Source organism: Cupressus sempervirens, chromosome 8 (assembly GCF_028749045.1).
Source record: "Cupressus sempervirens isolate cs-2001-9-10 chromosome 8, ASM2874904v1, whole genome shotgun sequence".
Lineage (NCBI taxonomy): Eukaryota > Viridiplantae > Streptophyta > Pinopsida > Cupressales > Cupressaceae > Cupressus > Cupressus sempervirens.
In genome coordinates this window covers 803,062,859-803,076,140 of record NC_143125.1, presented here as the reverse complement: position 1 = coordinate 803,076,140, position 13,282 = coordinate 803,062,859, and positions in this window count along the sequence as shown.

Sequence of the window (13,282 nt, the reverse complement as noted above, 5' to 3'; positions counted from 1 at the left end):
CCCTTGTAGTTAGCAGATATGGTGTCAATTATGTCAGAGGTGACCTAACAGGACATGATGTATACATTTCAACAACCATTTGAGGCATGTGTAAAGCAGGGTGCTACTCGTAACACCATGTGTTCCTTCAATAAGATCAATGGTATCCCTTCTTGTGCAAATCCCAACCTCTTGAAAAACATCATCAGGGGTGATGAAATGAAGACCATGTGAGCAATCAGGCTATGAAGCTGTTGAAAACAAAAGGAAATCTTTAGTACAATTAAGGAGGAACTCATGCTGATTGAACACCAATAAAATAAGGAGAGCCTCATGTTTTGAAGAAAGATCAACAACGTTAAACACCTGATGAACTCCCACGCTATAACAGAGCTTCAAGCAACATGAAGAAGGAACTTGCATATTCAAGGAATCTAATGCCAGTCAAAGACAAATCTCCCAAGCATAGGAGAGGGTTTGAAGTCCACAGGCAAGTATGTCCATGCCAGACAGAGTTAAAACACCCCACGTATAGCAATGAGAAAGGGGTAAAATGAAAGACAAGCATTCGGCATTAAAGAATAGAATCACATAAAAATAGAGGACGCCTCACGCATTTAGAATAGTAAGCCCATGCTTGCCAATCCACCACGCCAGTAAAACAAGAAAGCCAAGCACTTCTTGAAGGGAGGTCTACATTTATATCCATCAGAGAGATATGCCCATTCAAGTTGCAAGAACCTCACGTAGTCAAAATGAGTAGCGCTTAAGAAAAACCATCCCTGGTGGCTGCAGTATAAAGGAGAATATGGTAGGAGAAAGAAAAGGTGCATCTATGCAAGAAAGGCAGTCATCAGGTTATAAGAAGATCAAGAGTCATCCACATAGGCAAAAAAGCTCCACCCACAGATAAGGAGAAGGAGTCGTCCAATGAACATAAAGCCAATAAAAAGAAAGACCACAGCTATAATAGGAGAGCATCCACACCAAGTGGAATTAAAAACCACTATTTAAAGGCAGAACCTGCATCAACATTTGAAGCTCAACCATGTAAAGAAGGAACCCTTCAAGCCAAATGAAAAAATTAGCAGAGCAATATACGCAGTCAAAGAAGACAATAAAATTACATTTATCCCACATTTGACATGGGAAGGTATTTATAAGTTTTTAAATACAACTCTTTGCAAAAGGTAAGTGTCTTGAAGACACATAGCTTTTGAAGTCGCGGCCTTAAGTGTGGAGCCCGTGAGGTCTAACTAAATTAATTTTGATGCTAAGTGCAGAAGAGTGAGCCATCCGTATGAGCATAAATTGAGTTTCAAACATTCTCCGGTATTACACTTGCTTGAGAACGGAAGGTTAAAAATATCTCATCCTGATGATACTAGGAAGTAAGCTTCCCGTATGGTCGAGAAACAAATTTTAAAACTTCCCGGTGCTACACGTGCATAAAGGTGAAAATGGAGGTCGAGGTTGTAAGAACATAAGGTGAATTTCAAAGGTCTTTGCTCTTACGAAAATGGGATGAGCATAAAGGCCTGAATGAAAATTCCAAAGAGCCCGGTGATATATATGCTTGAAGTCATAAAGACGTAAAGCAAAGCCCAAACCCAAACATGAGAGCATAAAGAAAATTTCATATGCTCACAATCTCATGGGAAATGAGAACATTGTGGATAAAGGAAATTAATTAATTATTAATTAATTAATATTTTCAAAGGTCATAGGCAATCAGGATCTGACACATGGCGATAGCAGATTGAGGAAGACAAAAAAGTGAATATCAAATGGGAATTCAAATGATTTCAAATGGATGAATGGTTAAAATGAAAATTCAAATAAATTTTAAATTTTTGTATAGTTTAGACTATGTGATATTTTAAATTTTTGAATTTTAAAGCTTTGATTCAGTCCAAGAGCTTGAAATTCAAATTTCTCTAATAGGGGCATTTATTATCCAAAATAGGCAGTGCAGTAAATAGTTGGAACCAAGAGGGAATGAATTTTCCAGATTTGGGATCAGATTTCACACAGGTCTTCATCGGTTCAGTCTGTAATCAGTTTTGTGAAATTTGGGGTTTTCTCAATGCAGTGAAAAGATTTGATCGTAAAGTATCAAAGGTGGTTGCAGGGCAGTTTTGAAGGCCTAGTAAGGTCTGAATATGAAGGAAATCAATTCTAGAATATTTTGTTGGCTTTTAAAGAGTCATCTTTAAAATTGATTTTCATTTTTACTGTGAGTAAAATATCAAGAATCAAATCAGAAATTTGTTCAATCATAGTTTCAGATATTTGATGCTTTTAGAGCCATAACTGAAAGGGATTTGATTCAACATTTGAGGGAAAAGATCTGAAAGTTGTTTTGAATCTATTGAGAGGGTTTTTCCAGGTGGATAGATGGTAGTTTCATATCAGATCCAAGATTTTCATCTTCTCCTATATCTTTCATTCTTTCCTTCATTGTAGGGGTTCCAGTTTTTGCATTGAGAGACCATTCTTCAGCATTTCTTCTTGTATTGAACAGCATTTTGAGTTTTATGCAAATAGTTCATGTCTGTTAGGTGATTTATGAAGTATTCTGTACATCTTTCGTGTATTTGGTTTCAAGGAAAGAAAATAAAGAGCAGCAATGGTTTCAAATTCAATCTGAATCCTGTCTCTTGTTTGTGGCTCTGTAATCTTTTCTAGTTTATGATCAAAGACCATAGATTAGGTGGCATCTCATTTAGTGATGTATGTGATTGAAATACCTTGCTTATGGAGCAGAGAGCCATGTAACTGCTTGGTGTTTATCACAGGGTTTACTAATTTAATGATGGGATATTCTGAGTATGAGATTCATTTTGATGCAGATATCTATTCACAAGGTGAAAGATAGATCAGAGATCTGGATGTAGTAATATGTCTGAGATTACCAAGAGATGTATGGTTATAATTCATTTAATTTCCCAATAGATAAGGCACTGATCACAGATAGGATCATTAAATTTTTTTGCTCATACCTGGGTCTTGTTGTCATCAATCTATTAAATCATTTTCATTTTATGTTGAAAGGTATTCAAAGTATAACCCGCACTTAGCTTTCCAGTTTCATGAGTCATGTCCTTAGCTATTTCATACTTGTGATCTCTTGGTTAAGCATAGAAGAATTAGGGGTTTCATCTGCTATCATAGATCCTAATTATGTTTATTACACTGGTTCCATATATCAAATCTAAAGAGGTTCACCCGCCTAGGTTTTGCAGAGCCTGAAGTGCAGAAGGAGTATAGCCTTATAGTTGGCCCAGGTTCTTGGTAAATTGTGTCCATTATTGGAGATAGCTTCCCATAGACATATTCTTGCCTTGCATACTTGGTTGTTCAAATTCTATTAAATCGGGAGCCAACACCCACTACTTAATCTCACTTATTTATCTTAAACACATTAACAAACAACCTTTAACTAATTATGCTTGTGATCTCAGGTTCCTAATTATGCTTGTGATCTCTTGGTTAAGCATAGAAGAATTAGGGGTTTCATCTGCTATCATATATCCTAATTATGTTTATTACACTGGTTCCATATGTCAAATCTAAAGAGGTTCACCCGCTTAGGTTTTGCAGAGCCTGAAGTGCAGAAGGAGTATAGCCTTATAGTTGGCCCAGGTTCTTGGTAAATTGTGTCCATTATTGGAGATAGCTTCCCATAGACGTATTCTTGCCTTGCATACTTGGTTGTTCAAATTCTGTTAAATCGGGAGCCAACACCCACTACTTAATCTCACTTATTTATCTTAAACACCTTAACAAACACCTTTTAACTCCTAATTGTTTGCTCACACATGTGTGAGAAGCCCATGATCCAATAAAGCTTCAACTTCATTTATCTCTTACACCTTTGTCCCCTTACTCCTTTCCTCAAGGTTTCTCACACATGTGTGAGCATACCTTGAGCCTCTCAACCATAAATGCTAGTTTTGACTTTTGCAACTTTTTCCTTTAACACATGTGTCTACCTTGTGGCACCTATGTTGATGCCACATAGATGCCACCTCCCCAAGGCCTCTCTCAAACCTATAAATAGAACCTTGTCTCAAGCATTTCTTCATCTCCCTCATTTGCATTGTTATCATTCTAGTATAGTTCTAGAGCTTTTAGAGGTTTTTATGCATTGCTACTAACCCTTTGGTAGTTGTTTACTTCTTGCATTGTTTTTCATATTCATGGTAGTATTGCACTCTTAGATTTTCTTATTACATCCACTTCCATTATCCGTTGAGTGTTCTCAAGAATGGTTGCTTCCATAGCCATCTCTCAAAGCATTCTTCATCATTTCACTTAGTTGCATGTTCATTATTACATTTCATTACCTTGGAATTCAATACTTGTGTTTTGAGAGAGAATATCCACATCCCTCTAATCTAAAACACACCAACAAGGCCTCTCATGGGTGCCCTTTGTTGAGATACTTTGAGGTTGGATGAGAATTTTTCATTTCGGCTATATCAAGTTGTCAAACTGAAGTATAGATAGTTGTATTTCAATCTCATTTAAATCTTTGATATACATTTACAACTAACTTTTCTTATTCATGCATGCTCTCGACAAGTTAGGTTTTTTTGTATACATTTTGGCACACTTGGTGGGACCCACATCCCTTCTCCACTATCAAATCTAAGGAAAACTTTGTAAACTTGTTGCAAAAACTTGCACTCTGTCATCTCCGTTAGGATGCAGTGTCATCTGCAAAGATAGTTTATGGTCTTCGCAAATCAACATCTTTGAGACTGTCATTTCCAAAAATAGTTGTCTCTACTACCACTAAGTTAAAAACCTGGCCTAATCCTACAAAAATATAGTGTTCTGATGTCTATGTTGTATTTTTGCATATGTGAATATTACATTTTCATCTATGACTATTACCTCTCTGTCATCTGCATTGCTAGTGGCCAAAAAATACTTCTATTTGTTAGACTATCCTCTGTGAATTTTTCCAATACTATCATCTCCATTATAGGTGGGGTAAACCCTAACCACATTAGACCATCATTTATGCTAGTGTTTTTTTGTCTCTACCTGAAAAATACTTCCAGAATTCTGGCATCTATGTATGTTGTCATCTCCATAGTTTAGCATCTACATATACTTTTCTGTTGTCTATGACTATTAATGTGTCAGTAAAGGTGACTGCATCTTTGTATGTTCTATCATCTGTGTGTTTTGACATTTGTGTAGTTCTAGCATCTACATTTGGTTTCTATCATCTATGATATTTAATAGTTTGACTCATATTTTTAAATGCTTAATTCATTGATTGGTTAATTGACAGGGATTTCTAATCAGGTTTTCATTGCTAGAAACAAACCTTTGGATATTCTTAGTGATTTTGGTCACTTGAAAACTTGTAGTGATTTTAATCACTTAAAGACTTTATAGTGATTTTAATCACTTGGGAGTTTGTAGTAATTTTAATCACTTATAGGATTTAAAGGATCAATGAACTTGTATGAATTATTAATTTTCCTTGGAATGCATGTTGCAACTAATATTTAAAGGCCAAACACACTCTTGAGTGCATTAAGGTAAACCATTACACACTCTTGAATGATCTAAGGAAATTTACACACATTTCATTGGAATGAATGATGCTCAAACAAACACTTGAATGCCTTAATGAATGAACAATTTTTTCATTGGAATGCATGTGTAGACTAATCAAACCCAATCTTGAGTGCCTTAAGGAAATTGACATGCTTTTCATTGGAATGAATTTTTAGATAGCAATTACACTCTTGAATGCCTAAGGTCAATGAATCTTGCTATGAAACATTTGGGTTTGGTGCTTAAAATAAATTTAATCAATCTTGAATGACTTAAAGGAATTGGTTTCATTTTTAGCAATTTTCTTATGTTGAAGACAATTGATTTACTTTTTGTTGATGATGTTGTCAAGTTGGAAAGAACAATGCATGCTTAAACATGAGTGTCTTCAAGAGTAGATTACAGAACCTAAAGCTCCATTGGGAAAAACAAGTGTCTTTTAAACCTCAAGGCCACTTACATATTCTCTCCTCTCATGCCTTCGAGTGATCTTGAGTGCACAAGAAATAAATGGTCTTGTTTATATTTTTAGGAGGCATGCTTGGGTATTTCATCACCCCTTGGGATGACCTCAACTCCAGCATTCTAGTGGAGTATAAGAATCGAGGGGTGAATCAAAAGACACCTCTCTTGGAAGAAAAATTTTGTCACTCTTGGCTAAACCCCAAAGAACTTTATACCTTTGGGAAGTGAAGGTAGAGATTTGGGTTACCATCTCCCCCTAACTATGTGGCACTATTTTCTTTCCTCTATAGATTTGGGCCTCATGTACCTTGCATATATCAAGGATGCCCTCTAGATAATCTTTGTACATTCTAGTGGTAGCCTTATTAGAATTGTTGATTTCTTTCGCATGCTTGATTGTTTAAACATCCAAAACCAATACCAAACATAAAAAAAGTTCAAAAACACACGAAATAGTGAGCTAACATTCAGTGAGTGAAATGGTTGTAAGTGGGTCCTCTTGACCTACAGTTATTTTCATACTTGATCTAGCATTTGGAATTCATTGGATCTTTTAGTCACAAGTTTGTTTGCAAAATTTTTGTGCTTGAAACTGGGATTTTTTTGTTCCTACCATGACTGACAAAGTCAAACCTAAGAAGGTGAAATTGTCCAAACCATTTTCTAACAAGAAAAGAAAAAACTTAGCATATAGAGATAAAAAATTCCAATATGCTATCAAAGACATCAAGAAAGAAGAATTTGAATAGGACCATTATGATAGAATCTTGTACAATGGTAAACTTTGAAATTGTTCTACTTTTTGTGGAGTAAACCCGAGATTTTTTTCCTAGTGAGAGAAGATTGAGTTATCCGCATAGTGACCATATCACCCTCATTTTTCCACATCAACCCATCTTCAAAATTTCTAGTCTTCCATGTGCAAAATTTTCTCTAGAAAGCTTGATCATTTGCATCTTAATCTTTTGGCCTAAGAACATCTTAGTCACAAAACTTTCGAGATTGTAACACTAGAACTTTATCCATAAGAAAACATCTATCATAGTTACACTCACTCATTTGGGATAACATGTCCATCTCCAAATAGTGGGTGATCAATTTGGTGTCCTATCTTGCCTAAAGATAACTTGTCCATCTTTGATAGGATAAAGATACATTTATTCTATATCACACTTGGTTTTCCAAATCAACAAGGTCTTTTGTTTACATTTAGGTTGTTGGCCCTCTTTATCATCTAAGGTTCAGTCACTCTCTCACACTTCCTTCCCTTTCTTCAACAATCTTGCACCCTTTGGTTTGGTCACAATTGTATGGTACATACACAATCTGGCATATTCATATTTAACCATATGTCTCATTTTTTGGAATCATTAAGACAACAAGAGATGGAGAATCCTTTTACTCCATGATCAGCCTCATTGGGGACCACATTTCCCCCTAGTACAAACTTTGGTATACTTAGCTCAACACCCACACAAGAACCAAAGAATCCTTTTCACAACAAAACTCTAGGAAGTAATTCACATGATGACAAAGAAGTATACCAAGATGAAGATCATATTGACAACAACAAAATCCTTAGTGATGTTCAAGCATTTCTTGTAGACCTATACAACTTGGAAATATTGGAAAAATCCATTAGGGAAAACAAGATGGTAATCTTCCTAAACCTAGTTAAAGATGGTGTTAATGTCCCTATGAGTTTTGATGGGAGCACTTTATTTAGACAAATTACCAAGGACAATGTGTAGATAACTTCACACATAGCCCAAACATCTGACAAGGGAAAAGAACCTGTAGTTAGAACTAGTTCCATACCTACATCAAGTATTTCAACACAACCTATGTTCCAATTAAGTGCAGAACATATTCAACAAATCATTAGTGCTATGCCCAACACTACTACATATGCTAACATTCCGCAATCAACCTTAACAGGTCCAACTATAGGATGGTTAAACATTGGGCAAGTATCTACACAATGGATGGAAATTCCAAAACAACCACTATATTCATCTTATTTAAAAATGCCAACAAGTATGATGAAAACATTTGTGCTAATTCCAGCTACTGCATATAAATACATTGGCCAAACTGGAGCACTTCCACCACCTCATAATGTGTTTGGGAATCCATACAACTTGGGAGGTGGCTTTATCAATTCCTAATGATCAAAAATGCAACCAAACCAAGATCTATCCTAGCAGTTGCATGAACTTCAAAATTTGGTCCATACCATGAGCAACAAAGGGGTGAAGGATTTATCTTTCAAGGAAATTTACCCCTTTGCATTTGACAGATCCATTTACATGATATCGTTTCCACAAAACTTTGAGATTCCTAAATTTGACAAATACATGAGAAAAACATGTCCAATCACACATCTCAAGGAATTTTATGTCTTATGTCAAGAAGTAGCCTATAGTGAGGATCATCTTAAGAGGCTTTTCACACAAAGTCTTGGAGGTCTTGCACTTGAGTGGCTAATGAACTTACCCAAAGGTTCCATTACTTCCTTCAATGATTTAATGGGGAAATTTGTAGCACAATAATCTTACAACATTGAACATAATGCCTCATTAAGTGATACACAAAAAAATGAAACAGCGAAACATTTGCCAAATTTCTACAATGGTGGAGACATCTTGCTAATCGCATGCTATACAAAATTGAGGATTCCCACCTTGTGGATATATTTATTAAAATTTCATACCAGAGATGTCTTTCCACATGAAGATGGCTAGTCCTGAGACCTTTCCACCTTAGTCAAAAAAGGCAAGAACATTGAAAATGGACTCCTAGACAAGGGTTCCATTAAACATTATAGCTCTTCATCCTTGAAAAATGATACAATCAACAATAGCAAACCCAAATTTTGGTCTGAAAAAAAAAGTGTTAGTCATGATGGTGTTTCTGATGTCAAAAGTGTACAAAACCTCCAAGGTGGAAACAACAACAACAACAACTATCGTAATCAAAACAACAACAATTCAAGCCATGACAAATAAAAGCAAAACAACAATCTAAACAACCAGCAATCTCGTAATCAAACACAATTTTTTCCTTGCAACAACAATAATACCAATAGCAATTACAACAGTGACTATGATCAAAATAGGAAGTTCCCTAACTTTCATGATCCCTTGGATGACATATTCCAAAAAATAGTGGATCACAATTTGATGGTATTTCCCAACACATTTCCCTTTGATGAGAATCAACCCAAATCAAAATTGTATAGGGAAAATGAATATTGCAAATACCATCACATTAAAGGACATGACACAAACAAGTGTATGAAACTCAAGGTCTTCATTCAAAATCTTGTTGATGATGGAGAAATTAAGGTAGAAGGGGGACCACCCTCTAAAAATACTAAACTAAAGATATTTCAAAAGCTATTTCCTAGCCACAATAATGACAATAACAACAATGGAAACAACAATATGAACAATGTAAATTGAGCTTCCACATCCAATGCATTACACTATGATTATTCTGAAACCACATATCATGATATGACTCCTTGTGTGGTGAAATAGAAACAAATGATATATGTGGCTTTGACTCCATGTGCAGTTGCATTGAAGAGGTAGACACTCATATGAATACCCTTATCCTACAATCAGTTGATTGTGATGCAACCACTCAATAGGGAAGAATTACTTTACAAGTTTCCACTCCCAACCCCACTAATTCATTATTTCCACATGTGCCTAATGTGCCATCCACTTCTCGTTATGATGTATTATCCTAGTTAGGGAAGACTCCTGCATAGATATACATTCTAGAGCTTCTTACCACCTCACCTATCCACAAAGAGATTTTGGAGATTGCTCTTTTAGAGTCTTGGGTGCCTGAAAAGATTAATGCATCCCAATTCACCACCATGATTAGAAATCTTTTTGCACAACAACACCTTGTGTGCATAGACAAATATTTCCAAGGCCGTAATCAACACAACAATTTGTCTCTCCACATTTAGGTCCTTATACAGTGACATAAAATAAAATGAGTCCTTATAGATAATGGATCTAGGTTCAACCTTTGTACATTGAAGATGATCTATTTCTTGGGACTTCCAGATGACCTCTTAGATATTAATAAATGGATAACAATCAAAGCATATCATGAAAGAGAAAGAGAACCAAAAGGAGTCATCATGTTACCGCTAAAGGTTGGGCCAGCTGTAATCAAAATTGAATGCCATGTCCTAGATTTGGACTTGTCATATAACATCTTGCTTGATCAATCTTGGATACATACATTCAAAGTGATACCATCTACATATCATCAATGCTTGAAATTTCCCCACCAAGGTAGAGAGATCACAATTCCAGGTGGTCCTTTACCTTTTTCTTTTTGTAAGAGGTTGGAAAGTACTCCAAAAAAATTTTGTCCAATTAGTGAGTTTGCTAAGATTTTACCTAAATCTCTCACAATAACAAAATCACCTTCTACAATAGTACCAGAGCTGTCCAATATTGATTCCAGTTCCTATAAAGTAAAAAGAGAAGGTCAAAGATATTAAGGTCAATATTTTAGGGAAGAAGGTTACTTCTGTTGACTAAGGAATGGGAAAGTATAAGTTTGAAAATGCCTTGTGTGTTGGATGACTGCCACTCTCCCCTTGATCCTTTGGAAACACTTCACAAATACCAACTTCTACAAATAAGGATATCATGCATGTTAATAAGACAACATTTGAACATTAAGGTTCACTTGGTGATGAACACATGGCATCTAATATCCTAGATTGGCTATATTTTGATGGAAAAGATGAACTTGTGGAATTCCCTAAAGATAAGTATGTTAAGGCTTCTCCTATCATTAAAACATGGGATGTCATGGTACTAGCCTTGGGCCTAAAGAAGATGGAATAAAACAACCCCTTGAGGCTAATAGCTATCCTAAAGGATGTGGTTTGGGCTCCATTAAACCCAAGGTGTCCTTTTCTAACAACTATGGTATAGTTGAACCTAATTTTGAGACTAAAGAGGAGGAATTCTTCGAAGTACCCTTCCAATAGATTGAGGATGACCTAGATAACTATGTTCATGCCATTACCATAGCTAACCTTTTATCCACTGACCTTCCTCTTACCAACCCTGACATGATAGATTGGGACCTCCAGGACACACCACCAACTCTTGATATCTGTAACTCTAATGCAGCAATGATGGCACTCTTTGGCCTTAAGAATCTCCAAGATTACAAACATGAGATCCAGTACCATTAGGAAGCCTACTTTGGTAGCCAAGTCAACTCTCTTAGTCACAAAAGTGAAAAAGAAAATAAAAATAAGAAAATAGAAGAAACATCCTCTAGTGAAAACTCTTTTGGAGTGCTTTTGCATGAAGAAAAAGACAAAATAAAGGATGCATTTTCTAGTGAAAACCTCCTAGAGGCACTAGAAGAGGGAGAGGTGACTTTCCATTCAGATCTTTACCACTAGAAAAGTCATCTATATTGAATTAGGACACAATCCCAGTTAATTTGGGCATGGTAGATAATCTATAAATCACCTACATTGCTACCACCTTAAGTCTTGAAGAACAAAAAGTGATGACTGAGTTCCTACAAAAAGGAAAAATCAATTTTGCATGGACATACAATGACATGCCTGGTTTAGACATAGATTTGGTTGTACATCACTTAACAATAGATCCAAATATTAAACCTGTGAAACAAAAGTTGCACAAGATGCATCCTAAGGTAGCACTCTTAGTCAAAGTAGAACTATAGAAAATGCTAGAGGCAAAATTCATCTACCCTATTGATTATCCTGAGTGGGTTTCCAACATTGTTCCTATAGGGAAAATCTGGGGGTATCCACATCTATTCATACTTTTGAGATTTAAATCTTGCATGTCCTAAGGATGATTTTCCACTTCCTAACATAGACATCATAGTGGATTTGACTACCGAACATGAAATGTTGTCTTTAGTGGATGGTTTCTCTGGTTACAATCAAATAAAAATTGTGGAAGAAGATCAACATGAAATGTCATTTACTACCCCATGGGGGACCTTTTGTTACCAAGTCATGCCTTTTGGATTGAAGAATGTTGGTGCCACCTATCAATATGCAATGACTATAATCTACCATGATCTTCTACATGTCATAATGGAGGACTATGTTGATGACATTCTAGGAAAGTCTAAAACATGTGATTCCCACATTGATGTTCTTACCACCATTTTTGAAAGGTTGGAGAAATATGAAGAGTGACTTAATCCAAAGAAGTGTTTTTTTGGGGTCAAATCAAGCAAGTTGTTAGGCTACATAGTGTCAAGAAGAGGCATTGAAAGCCATCATGGAAATGCCTCCACCTACCACATTGAAACAACTCCGTAGTTTTCAGGGAAGGTTATAGTCCATCAGACAGTTTGTGTCCCAGTTAGTAGATAGGGTCCATCCACTTCAACATTTGCTTCAAAAAGACACTAAGTTTCAATGAGATTGCTTATGTCAGAAAGAATTTGAACAATTTAAGGTATACTTGGCTAATTCACCAGTTCTAGTCCCTCCAATTGCAGGATGACCTTTGTCATCTAGTTGCCTTAGGTGCTCTTTTGGCACAACTAGATGAAAAAGGTAATGAGCAAGCCAACTACTATCTCAATTGAACATTAGTTGGCTATGAGTTGAACTACATTGCTATTGAGTGAGCTTGTTTTGTAGTAGTATTTTACATGTAGAAACTATGCCATTATATGCTTAATCACACAACACATCTCATTACCAAGATAGATCCACTCAAATATTTTCTATCTAAAGCCTCCCTCACTGGTTGAGCTACAAAATGGGTCTTGATTTTAAGTGAATTTAACATTGTCTATAAGGACCACAAGGCCATTAAGGGACAAGTAATTGCAAACCAACTTGCTAATGCTCCTCTTCAAAGAGACCATCCTATTATAGTAGATTTTCTAGATGACACAATTATGATTGTTACCCCCAATACACAATGGAAACTGTGTTTCGATGGTTTCTTCACACAAAAGGGATCAAGGATAGGAATTTTTTTTGTTACACCGCAAGGAGACCTTATTCCTAAGTCTTATAAAATTCCATTCCCTTGCACAAACAACATAGCTAAGTATGAAGGATTAGTCACAGGGCTCCATCAAGCTATCAGATGGAATATCAAAAACCTTATTGTCTTTAGAGAGTCTCAATTAGTCATTAAACAAGTCACAGATGAATACCAAACAAAAGATAAAAAGTTATTGACATATCATCAGATAGTTGAAA